At 38.5% G+C, this 21,065-nt stretch overlaps 2 protein-coding genes across 10 annotated transcripts in view; one reads left to right on the forward strand and one right to left on the reverse strand.

Annotated features, from left to right (window-relative positions):
• Positions 1-21,065, forward strand: part of LOC139969995 (uncharacterized) — a 958,452-nt gene that overhangs the window by 540,088 nt on the left and 397,299 nt on the right. The window lies entirely within an intron of this gene.
• LOC139969970 (uncharacterized) overlaps positions 1-21,065 on the reverse strand; it is a 395,025-nt gene that overhangs the window by 265,832 nt on the left and 108,128 nt on the right. The window lies entirely within an intron of this gene.

Here is a 21,065-nt window from a genome sequence, read left to right on the forward strand (position 1 = left end):
ATATATATGATAAACCTGTATTCCCCCCCCCCCCCCCAACCATCCATGAAAAAGAAAATGTTTCTTATATACACTCATGTTGGGGATGTCCAGGTCAAGGGCTGCGGAAGCACTTTTAATCTGGGGGGGGGGCACCGACATCAAAGGGCACTTTGCAGAAATTCGATTGGAATGATACAGCCTTATAATTAATACCCTGTATAACTCTTATTTTATTATCTTATTTCCATCAACGCCCCCCCCCCCCCCAAAGGAAAATATGCATACTAGCACTGCAATATCCAATGCGCAAATTGGGAAACAAGGAACAAGTTTTCTTTTGAGACAAAATGAGGTGAAATCATGCTAGTTGCTAATGTAGGAATCTTCCGAATTACAGTTTTTTTCTTGTTAATATCTTAACAATTTTTTTTCCATTCGAAATAACTTTGAGTTTGACCCACAGAAATTCATTAAAAGTCACGGGCTTGGCCAGGATTTGCAAAGTTGTAAGCACGACTATCTGAGCGGAGCGCCACCATCAGTTGGCGCGGAGCGTACTAGAAAATTTTGGTTTTACAAACCCCTCAGATGGCCGGAAACGGCCCTTCCCGAGTGTTCATTCTGGTTCCCTGGCCTCTTGCTAACTTGAGGCACCTCAATTTTTATGTCGAAAAAGGCACATTTTTAACCTGAGGAAAAGTGGGGGGGCACGTGCCCCCTGTGCCCCCCCCCCCCCCTCGGTTCCGCCGCCCTTGGTCCAGGTATACAATTGACTAGTTAGAAAAAAAATTGATTGTGCAAAAAGCGTGGTAGCCCAGATGAACTGCGCTTACGGTGGTGTTACACGGAAATATTCGGGCATCATGATGCTAAATAAAGAAAATCATGGAATTGTCGGGCAAAAATTTGAAGAAGATTCGGGCAAGCTACTGCATATTTATATATATATATATTTCCAGAGGACAAGAAATTCGGGCAAAAGTCCTGAAAAATTCGGGCAGCCTAATTCGGGCAGCCTCTTAGGCTGCCCGAATTTTTCAGGACTTTTGCCCAAATTTCTTGTCCTCTGGAAATTTGGGGGGGCAGTCTGCCCCCCCCCCCCCCTGCCCCCCGCCTCGTACGCCTATGTGTGGAATAATGAAGCAAAAGTCACTCTCTACAGGGCAGCCTTGGTTAACACACAGAAAACGGAAATAAATCAATATATCCGCACAAAGATACACATTGTTCGTATAAGTAACCTCGCGATTATCTTTTTCTCAGGTGAGTTGGGCCTGTTGGTTGTGCTACTATAAAACACTATCGTACACACGCACAGTTTTTATTGGTAAGTAGCGTTACAAAATCGTCCCAATTGGGTTCTCCCGATTGACAATTATCTGTGGGCCAACTGTCCGGGGGAAATTGCCCAGGAGGGAAATTGTCCCGGAGGGTAATTATCCGAGGGTAATTGTCCGGTGGGGAGTCGACTGTTGAAGGCATAGTGGAAAGGATTTGTCCGGGGGGGGGGTTTCTGGGATTAGAATTGTCCGGGTGGTAATTATCTGGGTGGGAATTGTCCGGGGGTACTTGTCCAGAGAGGTAATTCTCCGGGGGGTAATTGTCCAGGGAGAGTTGTCCGGTCACCCTTGATACACAAAATCAGCAAAAGCCACATACACGGATGTCGTGTATGGAAGGTAAATGTTACATCCAGTCTGCATATGTGATCAAATTTCCAAATAACTATAGAACAACTGTGGACAAATACGTGTCATTGAAGTGCGCGGTGAAGGTGAAATTTAGTTAGTTGTTGATATTCAATGGAGGGGTCTTCATTACCGCAACCTTTTTGACGTTATGTCGGTCACGAATAAATGAGTTCGGCGTTTGGTCCTTTAACGTAGACCAAAGGTTGGATATATTTCTTAACAGTACTCTAACTAGCAATCGCCTGACATATAGCTAAGAAGTTAGGTCTACACCATCACATATTATCCGGACAACCAAGCTCATTAACGGTTGTCAAAGAACGACTCACGCATGTTCCGGACCTGACAGAGAATACCTGTCCTGGACACTGATTAGTCATCTTGAACAACATGGTAACGTTACTGTATCCTCGTCATAGAAATTGAATTAGGAAGAATGCTGCCACAGTTTATCGCCGCTTGTTTAAGCAGTGAAGCCTTGAAATATAATGAAGGCGCTTTGTAGTGTACGCCAAAAAGCCAGATCATTTGTAAGACTGAATTTGATTTTACCCGTTTTTCGAAAGAGTAGGTGTACTTTGCACAACAGAGACATGTTATTGCGACCAGAGTGTTAAGTACTATATATACTCCTGACGTAAGAACCAACTTTGAAAACATTTTTTTCTCTCCTCAAATGACTCGAGTAAGTGGAGTGTTTGTGCAACTTTCATTGTATGGAAAGTGTCATTTCCGGTATCTGAGAGGCATATGGCAAACATTTCATCCTGCTTGTATTATTTTAGTGATCCACTCAAATAGTGTCATATAGTTGTCCCTGAAAAATGCCGTGAAAAAGCATGCCTTCGTCCTCCCCATGCAACCCGTTACCACACACGCCCTATAGCCTTCGTGTAATACTTCCATATTAGCCTGTGCATGTAGTTTCCAGTTTAATGTTGCAAAGTGGGTATAGTAACCTATTTTCCTTGTATTAAAATGTTAGTGATAAGCCCAGGACATCATAACCGTCATCTCATGTTATTCTGGCATGTTGATCTATCGTTAGGGATACAGCTTTAAGTAAAATGAGGTGTTAACATTTTTGTCATTAGGCTTTAGTCATATCGCATCCGTAGCCGGTCTAGGGCCTAGGCTAACTATATCCAGGGTCCAGTGAATATTAATACAGCTGCTGAGCAGACGACGCTACTAAAGTAATAAGATACCTATGTAATTGCTTCTACTATCGCTTCCTAAGAATTACCTAGGAACTACAGACTACTGCCACATTTTTGGCATCCAAATGCGGCGCACGATATCACCATTTCGAGTGATTAATGTCAACTTTATCACTTTAGTTATGTCAAAGACTTAGTGTTTGTATTACGCTCCGTTATTGTCTTCTCGTACAAGCAAAGCGCCACTATTACGATGAGTGGCTTCGGTATATGTCGCATGACGTCATTCTCCTTACTTCAAATTCTATGATCCTCGCCTAGTTAGCGAAATTTTACGAACATACGGTGATTTACACCGAAGGCCTGATGCATGATTAATCTAACGAATACAATGTAGAACTAATCTATTATTGAGCAAATGTAACACCCTCCGGTGTATTAAAAAATCCTTGGTCGATTTCTTGGCCCTGATTCATAATTCAAGACATGTAATATACGCCATATAGGCCTGCGTACAGAGCAGCTAGCTGTGGAAACTGTGACTGTGTAGTGTGTATTATATAATACCATACCATTACGGGTTAGCTGTTTGTGCAAATAACACCGATCGCGAGTCGCTGCGGAAAAATACGATTAACATTTGTTGCTGGCGACTTTGTTTGCAAGATGTTTTTTAAATCAAATACGTTCAACTGTTACCTATCTTGTTCAATTCGAGAATTTCGAACCAAAGTAGAGAATTTTACGTATTGTTTTGAAGAAGTATTCTACTCAGGGGGATCTTTGTTCTTTACGTGTGCCAGTGCAGAATTAACTGTTTGCCGCAACAGTTCTTTGCTAATCTGGGTCTGGATTTTTTCCTGCGTGGCAAACCTGTGAGTTTGAGATTGCTATGAAGAGTGTATGTTCAGCCGGCATTCACAAGCTAGCCATGCGGATGATGGAGCGGGCTAGTTTTCTCAATACATGTAGCGTGCATGCGCACTACAATAACTAGAACGGTTGTAAATTCTGAATGAAATATCACCTTCTCCTCCCCTGTCTGGTAGAGATTTCTAGGGTGTATTGGACCTTCTTTCAAAAGCCATCATTCGATTTCTAAATGGATTTTATTGTTTTGTTGGTCTTCTAAATATCTGGTAATGTCATGGTTGAATCTTAATTTGTTCATTGTTAATAACAACGTTTACAGTGACGTAGGAAGGTATTTTTGAGTGGGGGCTGGAGACTGATGCCCGGCCTGGGGGAGGGGGTGTCCCCCTCCCCTTTGGATTTTTTTTTTGCATTTCCAGGTGGCCTCAGATGCAATTTGGTGCAATATAGCACACTTCAACACCCACTCCATTTTGTAAATAATTTTGAATATTCACCTGGCCTTAGATGCAATTTGGTGCTCCAAATGAGTTTTTTTTCTCATTTGGAAATGAAAAAGGGGTTTTCTGACTTGCGAAGCGGGGGCCGGGGGGGGGGGGCGGAATGATACTCCCGGTTCCTACGCCCTTTAACGTTTATTTGACTCTGTAGATCAAGGTATTAAAGTTTCCTTTTTTTGTTTAAATGCTTCGTCTTAAACTTAATATAAAAGATCGAGTATATTTTCATAACTTATTTATAATTCATCATAATAATAATACTAATAAAGTAAAGTCTGTATGCTATTGTATGCATTTAATCCCATGTGTTAATTATGACGTACATTCACATTGTATCTTAGATATAATGGTAATGTTATGTCTCATTCTTTATACATTTCATATTGCATTTATCTTATTAAAGGAAGAGTTTTTTAACCAGGGGTCTTTCGGCAACCCCACCTAACCTTCATTACCACTCTGCCTAGATAATAACTCTGTAGTGATTACAATGGTATAATGGTATAATTCAGCTATTTCTAACAATCCGTTGTTACATCTTTCACCATCCTCCACCTTTACAGGAAAAAAAATCAATTTAACCTAATATGACACAATTAACCACAACAATTACACCAATAATGTTGAAACCAGACAAGCACTTTGAGGATCTGCAATAAAACATTACATAATTATAATTAAGAGCTGATAAACGATTGAGGAATATGCACAAATGAGTGATATTCCAAGATTTGGTCTCTGCAAATGCAACCTGTATGTGTTATATATGCATTTCTTTGTTTGTACCTGCAGTGGTAAAGAACATTTGAGTCAATACAAAGCTATAAGTTATGTTCGTGGGAGAGGGGAATGGGTAAAATTATTTTCATATTTCCCTTGTAACGGTGATACAAATGAGAATATTGATTTAAAACTCAAACATCACATCAATCATCGCTCACTAAAAGTCACTTATGTTTCACAATTCATCGTATTTATTTAGCCTACCAGAAACCATCACTCGATATTTACATAAACCCAGCGAAAACAAAACATTGATCATGACGGGGGGGGGGGGTGGGGGGGGGGGCTTAGTGTAACACCAATGACCTCTCTGCGTGACAACTCCCTACTTATAATAGGGTGCACCCATTGTGACAGCTCCCTAATTATACAAGGGAATCCTTTTTTGTGACAGCTAATATTAATATCAGGGAGCTGTTTGTGACAGCTCCCTGATAATACCAGGGAGTTATCTCTGTAACGGCTCCTTTATTGTACCAGGGAGCCCACTTTTAGACAGCTCATATTAATTCTAGGGAGCTCTTTTGTTACAGCTCCCTAAAAATACCAGGGAATACTCTATGCACCAGCTGCCTATTATACCCTGGACCTCTCTGTGACAGCTTCCTAATTATATCAGGCAACCGTCTTTTTTTTTGCAGCTCATTAATTCTAGGGAGCTCTGTTTGTGACAGCTCTCAAGTAATACCAGGGAACTCTTTCTGTAACAGCTGCCTAATTATACCAAGGACCTCTCTGAGACAGCTCCCTAATTAAACCAGGCAACCGTCTTTGTGACAGCTCCTATTAATATTAGGGAGCTATGTTTGTGACCGCTCCCTAACAACACCAGGGAGCTCTCTCTCTCTGTAAAAGCTGCCTAATTATAGCAGGGAGTTCTCTCAAAGACAAAACAGACCCTGTAAATTAATAGCGACATTTTGAAAATAAGATGTTATGGACATACAACAGGTGCCTTTATATTGTAAATTAACACTCAGAATTGGTTGTATATAGAATAACAGTTGAATGCATTATAAACTGCATGACGCCAATAATGAATAATTTGTCTTTAATAGTGGGTATTATAACACCTTTGCATGAATGCACAATTACAAGTTATCACCGTTCTGTATCAACAAACAATATTTGGGCACTGTTCAATTTGCATATTAATAAACTAGTGCTACCCAAATTATGCGAGTTATATTCTTGTTTGGTGATTTCTGTGTTGATTTATGCGCATCATGTTTCTAATTAATTTAAAAGTTGGTAGAGTTACTTCATTTGATATCAAAGCATGTGTTTACTGGTTAAAAACTGTTGTTGTTTGGGTTAAAATTAACGTCACAGTGTTCACTTTTTTTTCAAATACACAAAGTCGGTATATATAGTTGACTTAGCTCTGAATCATTTACTAAAACTAAAATTAAACGTATAATAATTAGGTGTTCCCTTTCGAGGGGAATGGTCAATACACACCCAACGGAGATCACACAGTCACAGTCTCTATGCAAGGGGACTATGGTTGAGAGCGGATCAGTCGTTCGGTAGTTTGGTTTTCGTGCCCAGGTTCTTTTCTTGGTGTATTTACTTAGAAAAGTACACACACTGAAGCGTGTCGGTTTTATTTTACACTAAATGGGTTAGCCACTGAAGAATTAATTGCAATAGAAGTAAAAAAATTGACAAACTTTGATAACAGAAGGAATCGTTAACAGGAGAGAAGATATCCCTTTACAGAATTAACTGTTACTTTTTGATTCACGGTTCTAATGTATTCGTTTAAGAACTGTGCACCATTTCTCATGAACGTCTGTTACAGTATATTGCGCCTTAGCGCATACGTCCTGGCTGCTGGTATTCTACTGTATGAATACCCTTTTGTAACAGTGTGTGAATAACATAAACCTCTCGCTGTCAGTGACATCTCCCTGCACCAGGCAACTCTATCGGTGATAGCTCCTTACATGACTTGAGGCTACACTGAAACTACATTAGTATGGTTCCATCAGTGGCGCATATATGATCCGAAGAGTGGGGGGGGGGGGGTGATATTAGTAGACTACTAAGCGGAGCACCACCATCAGTTGGCGCGGAGCGTACATGGAAATTTTAGGCTTTACAAACTCCCCGGATGGCCGGAAACGGCCCCTTGGAGTGTTTTAGGATGCATGAGTTCAGCTTTGAAATATAAATTCCATGTATGCAATTCCTCAATAACTGAGAAAATATTCAATCTATGAAAAAAGTAATACATGTCAGATGAGTTGAGATGGTACAATAATCATAATGAACTGTGCATCCTCTTTCATTTATTCTGTCTGCCATGCTCCCGTATTCACCTTCTGTATCTCTATTACCTTTGTCAATCACCCCATCCATAGTCCATACATGTTCATTACTCAAGTGCCTCACCGTCCATAGTCGGTGTTGTGTACGGAGAGCCAAACGTTCCATAAATGTCGAAAAAGAAAGTGAAGTGTCCAAGTTAATATATATATGTCCAAATCGATATCAACATGTTACAATTCGATATCAGCATGTTACAATTCCATATGAACATGTCGAAACAAAATACAATATGCCATTGCGTCTATCAACATGTCAAATTCAACATCAGCATGTCGAAAACTTGTAACAGCATGCCATTACTACATTGGTCATGTCAACATGCTATATTTACGTCGTGCTATAATTTTGGCACTTCGGCGCGCGCCAACGTTTCATATATGTCGAGATTTATTTCAGTATGTCCAAAACTTGTGTCAGCATGGTGAGCGAAGAGTAGTGAAGTATTGCCATGACAACGTTGCACATGGTTCGTGTCGTTCACACGGTACTATGGTTGACTATACTGTAGCGGAAAGCTACGACTTTTCCTTAGTGAGATACGTTTCGTTCCCTCAGGGGTTACATCTGTTGCGCTCCGCGGAGGTAACGAGAGATGTTTATCCGAAACAGGAACAGGAACTGATTACGTAATTTTGCTATATCGATGTATTCCCGTGACTGGCATAGGCAGGCACGGCGGTAGGTGTGTGAGTCGATCCCATTGGTCGCAACCCATCGTAGTTATATACAGGTAGTCCATGATTGGTCTAAGCCTTTTTTTACAGTTTATGTACGGACGTGTGTATACGGGGGTTATTTCCGGGGTATTTTAATGAAGGGTTCTTTCGTAAATGAGTGAGTCAGAGAGTCGGAGAGTCGGTCGAGTGCAAGACGAGGAACTTTCCTTCCTCGTGGTAAAGCCTTTGATATTTGCCTAAGTCCAAACAAATGTGTTTAGGCATTTTAGAGTGCCCGACACCTGCGCTGCCCGAGTCCAGCGGAATGCCCGAAGCCTGTGCTGCCCGACACCGGTGGATTGCCGATGTTTAGACTGCCCGACCCTTGCGCAGCCCCAGTTTTATGCCTGCGTATCCTTGGGTTGTGCCCGACCCCAGTACGTTATATTGGGTAAATGTTAATATTGTGTATTATACGCTGTAGATGTAGAACGAGATGAGAAATTATACTTTTATTAAACATACCACTCTGGTGTCTGCCTCCTGATTTAGAGTTAATCTGTACCCGTCCCCCATCTACCTCCCCTACCCTCCTCCAGTTGGTTTCGAGACAGGTTTTACACTACCAGACGTTGCAAGGTCTTCATGTTTAAAATTTGCTTTGTCTGAAATTCCAGTCTTGAAAAGCATGAAAATATTATCATTAACTAAGATTAATCCACCTCTATTTTGTTTTTCCACCCAGGCTTTACTGTAATCTAAAAAACTGTGACCTTCACCTGCAACAGACATACAGTTTAAGTACTGTAAAAATATTAAAGCATTCTGAGTACTCTTAACTTTCATGTAACGTTTTTTAAGGGCAAATGGCACATAACCTGCTAATTATCTTAGAATTTGTTCCTCATGTTTTTCAACATTTGTATCTTCCAAATTTATGTCGTCTGGAACATCCAGCCTCTCAAACTCTTCAATCATCAGCTTCAAATTCAACTATATCCTGTAGCATGAACATTTCTAATGTCCTCGGCGGATGCAAAGTTTTTTGGCAGCCATGTTTCGTGTTAAATTAATTTTGTTAATTTTATAACACTAGGTGCCCAATGCAATAACAAACAGCACTAACGTTATTTGCCTAACGAACGAAGAAAAGTTTTATCGGAAAATACTTGACTAAAAGTACCTATTTCGCCATTACTTGTTCATATATTGCGATGAAATATATGCTGAGATAAACAATTAATTATTAAATACTAATCTTCGCATGATTCGGTGAGAAATGAAAGATATATTCCGATCGAAATTCTTACAGGTATGCGTAACGTAACATATATGAGTACTGCGTATACTATTTCAATTACATATACGTTAGGATCGGAGTGTCTGTTGTTATGTTGTGAGGGACGCTATATACGAAATGACCTTTGTACCAGGATTACGTAATAGCTGATGATGGCTTTACCCGTGTTTGTGCCGTGAGGCATGTTTACTTATGGCGATCAAATTTTGTCGGTTACAATGATACTTCAAAGTGGGTTTTCTCCTTCTGTTTATAGCTCCATGATTCAACCATAGTACCGTGTGAACGACACGAACCATGTGCAACGTTGTCATGGCAATACTTCACTACTCTTCGCTCACCATGCTGACACAAGTTTTGGACATACTGAAATAAATCTCGACATATACGAAACGTTGGCGCGCGCCGAAGTGCCAAAATTATAGCACGACGTAAATATAGCATGTTGACATGACCAATGTAGTAATGGCATGCTGTTACAAGTTTTCGACATGCTGATGTTGAATTTGACATGTTGATAGACGCAATGGCATATTGTATTTTGTTTCGACATGTTCATATGGAATTGTAACATGCTGATATCGAATTGTAACATGCTGATATCGAATTGTAACATGTTGATATCGATTTGGACATATATATATTAACTTGGACACTTCACTTTCTTTTTCGACATTTATGGAACGTTTGGCTCTCCGTAGTTGTGGTCAATGTAGACGGTTCTCTGTAACAATCCCTTCCTGGTGGCTAATGGCTATCAGTGATCGTCAGTTTGCAATCTTATATACACACTACAAACAGCAAAATGTAACCGATAATCGTCCGATATAGAACGCACCTGGGCGTCAAAGCCTTATTACAATAAAGAACAAGTTAAGTGGTTAAGTGGAATACTTTTTGACATCTAATGCCCTTTTTAGAAACACCTAATTTTTGAGCGCCTGATGTGTATAGTGTTCAAATCCTGAACGCCTACTGTTCAAATGCTTTACGCTCCAGTGCTCAAATTGTGAACGCTGGCGTTCACATTTTGAACGCTAGCAAATATATTTAAGTGTTAGACGGCAACACGATGCAAGCTCTTCAAGTAGGCTAGGCATATCCTTTCATCCTCAACATGTTCTGACGCCCTGACTCGTTATATCATAGGCCTATATTCATTATATTTTGTTGTTGTTTGTTTGCAGTGTATGGAACCCTGGAGTGAGAACAGCTTGCAAAAGTACTGAGGTTGAAACCTCAGTATTTTGACCTAACCTAATTTTAACTTAACTTTTAATTTATTTCATTTTATTTTAATTTGAACTTATTTTTTTTTTTATATCGGACTGGAAATTGGGGGGGGGGGATGATTGTGTAGACCATCCCCCCTTGACCAAAAAGTGGGGGATATATCCCCCACCCCCCCTCTGGGATGCGATTTTTTTTTTCCCAAACAGGTTTGCAATTGCGTGTAAATAGGCGCTCATGATTGGTCGGAAAAGTTACGTCATCACGATAGAAACCTTCACTTCCAGGTAACCAAAGTGTCTGCATCCATTCGTTGCAACGAAGATATACCCGTTCAAAATTACCCAAAGCTTTTCGTTGTAGATGTGTTTGGAATTGGTTTAGACATATTGAACACACTAGTATGGTATGATCATCTACTTTGATCGAAGTTTTCTGTGAAGGCATTAATCGATAACTACGCACAGTGAAATGTTCTTACAGGGTACATCACACATGCGCTGGTGGCCTATATGTATTATAACTGTGTACACAGTGCAGTGACGGAAAAATATACTGTAGCATGGTGGGCTCATAACTGACGCAATTAAGGATTTGATCAAAGATGTATATCAAGGAAAAATCCGAATCACTCAACTCTATGTGTTTTTCATATGTGTAGAAATGTTATGATCTCAAAATATATAAGGTTCTGTGCTTATGCACAGTACAATTGAGCAGAATTTGACCACAACATGTCTGCCGTTTCAAGTTCTATAATACCCCTAAATTGACACATTCGTCGATAAGCTAACTGTAGTGTATAGGCCTTAGTATACATCCATTGACTTTAGATGCTGTTTGCTATGCTCTGAGCCTCTAAGCGCAGACAAGTCAGGTCCCAGAGAGAAGTCTTATCATATTGAGGTAATGTTGGTTATTTTTAGGATTTAAGATTTCCAAATGCCCCAAAAACGTGCAAAACTGGGGGGGGGGGGGAGGGTGTTAAAAGCTTAAAAAATTCAACAATTTGGTCAGCAAATAGCTGAACTGGATTCAAACTCATGAAAAATGTAATTCTGCTTGACTGCAAAGTTTAGGTGGCCTGCTGTATCGTTGCTAGTAATAATTGAAGGTGCGTCAATTACGGGGGTGCATCAATTATGAGTCAATTACGGGGGTGCATCAATTATGAAGCCTTGACTACACTAAACTGTTTGAGTATATTCATTCAAGACTTGTGAAGTTGATTTTAGTGTAGGCCTACCCATTCCACGAAACGATTTCCGATTGCAGTAGAACGGCTCACAAATCTTGAATAACGTAAACACGAACCCAATAGAATGTAACGTATGTATCATAAGTAAGGTCAACATGTGATTCAAGCATTAAAAGTAAAGTTAGGGCTTTGATGGACCCTAACTAGACTTAATAAAGTGTCAGTGTGTAACTCAGTGCATGTCTTCGAACTTCAACGCGATGCCCATTATTGATGCTGACGTCACGAGCAATCTGGTTGGCGGAAAACTCCATAATTGCAAACCTGTTTGGGAAAAAAATCGCCCCCGGGATGTGCGCCCCATGTGGGTTTCATGACCATACACTACAGCCCCTGTAAGGGTTGTTACTACATTAGTATGGTTCGATGACCATACACTACACCCCCAGCAAGGGTTGTTACTACATTAGTATGGTTCGATGACAATGCACTCCAACATGGCTTGTTGTTCCAGGTTCAATTCAATAATTCGAAGCATTTAACATTTATTTAAAGTCTTGGAAGACTAGCGATTCGTTTTTAACGGAAGAATCTGAAATTCCAAACATTAACACTGCATGTGTTTATGTTGTCAAAGTATATGTTCAATATTCTCAATACTATATCAGTTCGATTAGAGTTCTAGCGCAATTTGGCACATGCAGAGATTATGCTGATTGAATTAAATATATGACATCCTTTGCAATTATCCTCAATACATCAATGTATTTCATTAGCTAGGAAAAGCATCCTTCTTCTTTAAACCTAAATGTTTATGATTTAAAGTGGCTTGAATAATATAGTTTTCAATGACAGTCCATGGAAAAAAAAACATTAAAAAAAAGTAAACAGTTCCTAAATTAGGTGTAGGTGAAACATGTAAAAGGCTGTTTTTTATTAGCTAACTTACATTATTTTTAGATGCAATCTCCAGCAACTGTGTCGTCGATCTTTGGAGAAGAGCGCTGTCGTCTCTGCCTATATTAACGGCACGCGAGCAGAGCTCTTTCACAGAATCCATAATGTCGTTGACGTCACCAGTTTGTTCCAGGATACAGAGGATGGCAAACTTATCCCCGCCTGGTAATCTCTTCAAATGGTTGATGAGTTTCTTTCCAGCATTAGGATCCAGACCACAGGCGAATCTAAACAGGTACTGAAGATCAAATGGATCTAAGAACCTGAGAATATCGGAGAGATCGTGTGCGTTCTTTACAAGAGTGACAAGGTGGTGGGCAGCATACCATTCACAGAATAGTTTATGATAAAAACGGACCATCGTTGTAAACAACACATTGTCTCCAGTAGAATCATCGCTAACTTCATCTTCTTCGACCAAAATGCCAATTGAAATATACTGGTCATATAATTCTGGCCCGACTCTTTGAGGAAATCTAGTCTTAATCCATGACAGTTGTTGGTTTTTCTTGTTTAATCCTTCGAAAGCTATTTTGTCAAGCTCATGGTGTTCCATTTCATGAAGATAGAACTCGTTGCTTCTATTGTCGCCATATTTCTGTTTCAGATGGTCGTAAAAACATATAATCATGTGTTTGAAGAACTGTGTGACAGACTTGAACTTCATGAGGTCTCTCTGATCATGAGCCATGTGGGCAAACATCACGAATATGAGAGGCACCTGGCAAAGATCAGCAAGGATGGAGTTTTCATTGAGCCGTTGTTTTATTTCTGCCACTGCCTCATCGTTGTTACTTACTACAGCCTTGCGAATGTACTCATCCCTAGCGTTGTCATCGAACCCTGTTAGTTTGGCCCTCTTAGATTCTTTTCTAAGACATTCTGGAAGATATCTTGTCGTTAAGCTGACATCAAAGTCTGCAAACAGTTCCATCTTGATGATCCTGTGAACATCGTCATTATCATTGCTGTCCCTGCCAGGATACTCGTCATATCCATCCAAAATAATGTGGACGGACGAGCAACTGTGAATTATCTTTTCAATCTCATGTTTGCTAACACGGGGTTCGTGGAAGAGAAGAAATGACTTAATCGCCCTGTAGAGAGACTTTACACTTCCAAGTTGTCTTAACCGAAGAAGAATTAGTATTTCTACATTGTTCATCGGGGAATCCGATACGTCATTGCACCAATCGTAGGCCAGCTGAAGGGTTAACGTTGACTTACCATACCCGGGCTCTCCTTGTATAATGCGTCTCTTTGATTTCAACCGAAAGTCAGTATAAATACTTTTGTAAGATTCCAAACGCTCCCATGATCCTCTGGTGCCTGGCGTTAGCCCTGGTGCCAGACAAACTTCAACGCCCCCTTCTACAAAGACCTTGTCCACACAATAAAGTCTATCTTTTATATATGGCAGGGGTTGAATCGCATCATATTGGCCTTTATATGTCCTTTTGAGACCTTCTATCAGAAATTGTTTCTTCTCTAAACAAAAAACAGAAACAATATGTGTAAATGTTACCACGTATGACTACATGTGACGAACAATAAATTAGTGACACACATGGGAACACCTAAATCTTAATTGTTTATACGTTATTGATATTACAATTTTGTTACTGTTCTGTGTTATTAAGACGACAGAGTGGAAGGCGGTTACATTTTTTAACAAAAGAAAATAAAGATACGCAAATGGAAGTCAGAGTTCAAGGCAACTACCTTGAAGATCAGGATTCAGCTCCATTATCACGTGATTTACTTCAGACAGTCTACGAAGCGTAAAAGTGTCGCGTGAGTACAGCCCCTGCCCATCGTTTCCGAGAATCTGTTTTAAACATATGAGCAAAATAGGGAATATAAATAATTACATCGTCCCGTTAACCGTCAAGATATATACTGCATTGTTTTAATGTTGCATATGGTTTGGTTCAATGTGTTGTTATTTAAAATGTGTTGGAAAAGAATATTTTATTCCAAGGAGGTGCAATGATTAGTACATGACAAGAGAAACCAAGACAATTTTCAGACCAATACCCCTATGATGCCTAACTCTACGTGTTACGTGTACAATCATTAACATTACTTAAGCGCAAATAATTTAATATTACAAACAGTAATATCCATCAACCGGAATATCTCTCACATGATAGTTAAAGAAGGTAACAAGAGTTCATGTTATGTCGAATTACCATCTTCTTGAACCTAAAGAGAAAAGCAAATCAAATAAAACTGACTTACGATTTGCCCTTCATGTCTTCATCTAATCATTGATCGTGTTGTTACGAGTCCATTTGCAGGTTTGTCCACCTGTCAATTGAATAGAAAAATTCATTTAAATAGCCTTGTGTTAAGCAATGAACTCAACCACATCATAAAATTCCTTGATCGTGTGCCGTATAAAGAATTTGAAATTCCATGGTCAGTACACTTGCGACTGACATATGCAAAAACGTGTATCATGATGCATAACATCATCATTACGGTGATAATGTGAAAACTAATTTAGTATAGCAACATGCCCGATACCACATGTACGCATTATGTACAACGTATGATTTTCCTAAGCGGATGTCATTTAAAACAGACATGGGCTTTCAGTATATCTGTTATGACGAAGTAGTCTTCTAAGAACATCTCCTACCCATTGAATCTGTTTTTCTTAATATGAGAAAAACAGTGAATCTAAATAATTGCATCATTCCGTTAACCGTCAAATGCTGCATTGTGTTGTAGTTGCTGTTAAATTTTCATATCAAGGTTCAAAAACACTTTGTATTAAAGTGCAACGTCTGAAAACAACTTGCGTCCGCCCAGAAAGAAAACAACTTGCGTTCCAGTAGTCTTCCATGAAAACATTCAATTCAATATACCTGTATAGAAACACACAATACTTAGCTATAATGAACCCTTACATTACTTTGGATTATGCGCAAGCCTATAGGGATCGATATGCCTAGGTCTATAATATGCACAAAAGAAACATCAAATGATGAAACCTATAACTAAACTACAAAAACAAGTGGTTGTCAAGTTTCGAAGCGGGTACTTATGCCGTAGACTAGCTACAGTATATGATGACCTTAATATCACGCAATGTATACTACTGTATGGTACAAAACTCTTCCATAGCGTCTGTGATAATGTTATAGTCTATGAACACGCGGTGTGGTGTTTAAAATCAATATTATGTAAAACAGTGCACAGAGAGAAAATTATAAAAGTAAAAAATATTTTCTTAGGAATCTCGACGACACAAGAAAACGCCCCGAAAAGGCCTAGTACTTGCTCACAACATCAATGAACATTTTCCTTATCTCCAACCACTATAGACAAGTCGGCCCAACCCCGGCTCGATCTGACCCTTTTCCAGTTACAGTATGTGTAAATAACTTTTTTACGCAATGTCGATTAAAATAATCAAGCCTCAATGACTTATTGTGACGATGTATGAACGTTGCATCAAAGACATTATAAACTGAAGCAAATGGTCAAAAGGACAGAGAAATAGTTTTCAACGACAAAAATACTGTGGTAATAATGTACTTTTTATTCTAGCAACTCTCAACGCAGAGTGAATAAACATACTGTGAGATGAGAGTTTTTGATATTTTTCGCTAATATTTTTTTTTATTCCAGTAATAAATTGCTTTAGGATACTTGTTCGTTTAAGAGGTTATGATGCCCAGTCCAAAAAGTACAAAATACGATTACAACGATTACAATGCTTTCCTGTAATATATTTGTAAGTTGTGCAGCTATCAAGTTGCTACTTCATGCTGCGATTCAGCACGAGGAAGGATTTGATGCAATTATTTTACCAACTTAACCATCTGAGAGCTGTGAGGGCATTTAACTATAAAGTTTAGTATTAAGTTCTTACAACTTACCAATTTCAGGTTTCTAGCTTGTCTTAATATATAATTTATTAGGTTTGTTAAGTTGCTCTGATGTACAAAAAAAATAGTCTTTTACAGATTATAACTCAAAACGCGTCACGTTGAAAAAAATTGATAACTGTTGTTTTAATAGAAGAGTTATGGTACCACCCTGTTTGTACAAACATTTCAGGAGGGTATTTTGCCCTATTATTAAATGGAGAACCCTCAAACTTTGGGATGTTACAAATCAAAAATACAATTTTCTGTTGTGATGTTCCATATTTGTGTGAGCCTGGATATTGTACTTCAAGTTCATTCAATTAAATAATCTGCAAAATCCATTGTCACATAAACAAATACTAGTTACAATGTACTGTCTGCTTCTGGTTTAATTCACTTAAAAGACATTACTTTACAATAAATATCAATAGACACATATATGTACAGTGTGTATTAGAATGTGTAAACTTCTCAAAAAAGGCAGAAAGTTTGGTCAATCTGCATATATATTGACAATAACCCATATGCGTGTGGTTGTGAAAAATGACGACAATTCAGTTTGCCTCAAATATTGGTTGAATTGGATCTAATCAATACACTGGGTCAAACTTTTTTTTACTGTATTTCATTTAAAATTATCATATGCAAAATGACTAGAATTATGTCGCGTTTAGGAGATTAAAACTTGCTCCTGCCTAAATGCACCAGCATCGATAAATAGATGAATACATTTTGTGCGGGTTATTTGTGTCGAAGGTAAATGATAATGTATGGTGACGAAAACCAGCAGCAGGATCAGGTTATATTGAGAGATTTGAGGTTTTCATCAACATTTGCTATAACAGTCCTTCGGTTAAAAGAAGATACACTATAACAGATTACAACACACTGAGAACACCACAATATTTTAGCCATATGTTTTCATGGTATACGTGTAAGTATACGTGGTTCTACTATACACGAGCTGCTATATAGGATCGACTGTACAGCATCCACAATAACAAATCTACTATGCCTGATCCGCGATGAAGATCCATTATAAACGTGGTCCGCGATGAAGATCCATTATAAACGATCCGCTTTACACGATCCACTATGCTGGATCCACTTTACAGGATCGACTATATATGATCCAATATGCTGGATGCAATGTTAACGATCCACTGTGCTGAAACCACTTTACATGATCACTATTCTGGATCCACCACGCAAGATCTACTATGCACTATTTACGATCATCTATGTTGAAAGATGAAAGATTAAAGATACACTATAAAGGGTCATATATGTATTACTCACTATACCCAATCCATATGCAGGATCTACTATGCACATTCCGCTATATACGATAAATTATAAACGATCCACTTTACACGATTCACTATACTGGATCCACTTTACAGGATCCACTATACATTATCTAATATACAGGATCCAATATGCTGGATCCACTATGCAAGATCCAGTATACACGATCCTCTTTACATTAATTATTATACATGATGCACTATACAGGATCCAATATCTACCATACACTATACATGATGCAATATACAGGATCCAATATGCAGGATCAACTATTTATCATCCACTATACGTGATCAGTATGCTGGATCCACAATGCGTGATCTGATATGCGTACTCCACTATATATGATCACTATGCTGGATCTTCTAAACATGAAACACTGTAAACGACACTATACATAATCCACTATTCACATTTTATTGTACAGGATCCGATATGCATGTTCAAATATATATGATCCGTTATACAAAACCTAAAATACAGAATACACTATACGAGATCCACCATACGTGACTTACTATACGAGATTTATTATACATGGTCCACCATGTATGAAACAATATACGCGATCCACTTTACATGATCCACTATACAGAATCCACATAGACATGTATACGTTCATCTTGATAATATTTGCAATGGGAAAATTAAACAATTCTGTTATATGGTTATATCGTTCATGAACAGTATCTCATGCTTGAAAATACCGATTTGGTTTGGGTGGAAAATGAAGTAATAAACATGTTTCAATCCGGCACTACACGTAACCGAAACAAAACGGAAACCGAAACGATAGTGACGTTAGCTATGATAATATTCGATATTTATCACACTTCTATAGATACGTAAATGAACTGTACAAAGTTATTACATACTTTTCACCATCGCAAGCGATTACTGTTTGGGGTCATTGTATCTTACGTGACGATTGTTATTATTATCTTGATATGCCCAGCCCTAGAAAATAGGAGATTTAGAAGATACAGAGACTTACCTTAACTCATATAAGTTTACAGAATATCCTTTGATAAAAGTTATTAGACACTTTCTAATGTCGTTGCTCCACGGACGCTAGAATATCCAGGTATTTTTACATATAACGAGTATCTGAATGTGAAATACCGAATTTTGTGACAATCCAGCTGACGTTGACGAATTTCAATCGTAACATAAAATTCATATAATACGCTTTCAATAATGTCTTAAAACTATTGGGAATACACTACCACAATATCTAAACTACTCGACAGTCTAAAAAAATGAGGAGGGTCGCTTAGCTTCCTCAACCTGAAAAGAGAGCTTAAGTGATACTTCCTGCTTTTAAGTAAATGTAATGTTTCCTGGTACTCAAGAGGGGGGGGGGGAGGTCTGGGGGGTCGCTCGGTAGGTTTATGATATACAGTAAAGTATAGGAATATGTTATGATGGCATGTCTTGCTAGACTGATACACATTAATGGAAGCGATGTTATTACCTATTGACAACGCCTTAACTAATGTACATCTGTTTTAGCAATTCAGTGCATAGTTCTGTTATATTTATACATAGCTTGAATAACAGCCAACGGTAAAAAATATTGGTATTCAGAAATGTAACATTAAATTTGTCCTTAGAAACTAATACTGCTTAAATCCAACCTCCACATGTCACAGTCATTTGAACTTCCTCTTTTAGTTCGTAATATTAGTTTTACTTTGGAGAACCGCAAAAGTTCATACAACCCAGCTAACCACGACCAATTCCTTCATAGTGTGTGCAGTTTGTCTTAGTCAATGATGTATGACGGTAGCAAGCAACAATGGTATGTAGGTGTTATTTCTAACTCTGGTAATTAAACAAAGCAGCACTGGTATTCATCGCCCAATGTAACGGAGACAATCACATAGAAATTCTGTTATAATTATTCATTCGGTTGTGACGATTTGGTAGATTGTATTTTGGCTGAAATGGTTCCGACTGCATGTGTGTTATAAACAGCACACTATTACACGTCTATATTGCAAATCCTTATAGTACACACATCACCCGTTGTGTGCTTCCATTACATATGTACAACGATACGATGACATCAACGAAAACGATATTCACTATTACGAGGAATGACATATCACATAATAAGCTACGTTACTTATTGAAGGCAAGGTTTCAAAGTAATTTTTGTGTACCTGTTGGAATATTTTTTATTTCATCTTAAATAGAGGTACGCTTTGAAGTTTGGTGATACATGCTTTATAGGAAACACAAATCAACCTCACGTATCGTCGTAATTGACTATGCCTAGTATAAGGTATAAATATTATACGGTAACTATCATTTCTTTTGTATTAAATTAGCTCTGAATCACAACCATCCCCCTCCTCCACGAATTACACAGTGAAGCCTTAGTCCTAGATGTAACCTTAAAGAATGTAAAAGGTAAACAAATGTCACGTGAACTAGTTAGATAATTGTGGAGAGAGCGAGAATGACAATAGTAGTATACACCCTTGACAGGACCAGAGATAATGTCTTTACAGAAAGGTTCACGATTCAAAGAGAAATAAGGATACATTTTTAGTCTAATATGAATAATAAATAATGATATTGCTTAGGGAAACATTAAATACCTTAACATCGACGTCCACAAATTCTTGAAAGTATTTCTACATCAGCTTAATTATAGTGTGTTATTGTTAGTATTATATAATATTTTATATACATCCTATACAGCCATCCTATCTATCATATCCATCCATCATATCCATCCATCTATCCTATCCGTCCAATATATATATCCATCATATCAATCCTATCTATCCATCCTATCATTCTATCGTATCCATGCATCGTACAAATCGTATCCATCCATCCAATCCATCCATCCAATCTATCCATCTATTCCTGCCATCATATCCATCCATCCTATCCATCCATCCATCCTATCTATCATATCCATCCATCCTATCCATCCACCATATCCATCCAATCCATCTATCCAATCCATCCATCCAATCTATCTATCTATTCCTATTTGTGTATATGCCATCATATCCATCCTATCCATCCATCCTATACATCCATCCTATCCATCCTATCCATCATATCTATCATAAGTAACAACAGCGCTGTATTCGCATCACGATAACATGTGTTACAGGTGGCACAGTAATTACTGCAAAGCTGTTACACGTAGAACTACGAGTCCGAAAGGTGAAAATGCGCGGCGGCTGGGT

Source organism: Apostichopus japonicus, chromosome 7 (assembly GCF_037975245.1).
Source record: "Apostichopus japonicus isolate 1M-3 chromosome 7, ASM3797524v1, whole genome shotgun sequence".
In the NCBI taxonomy this organism is placed as follows: domain Eukaryota; kingdom Metazoa; phylum Echinodermata; class Holothuroidea; order Aspidochirotida; family Stichopodidae; genus Apostichopus; species Apostichopus japonicus.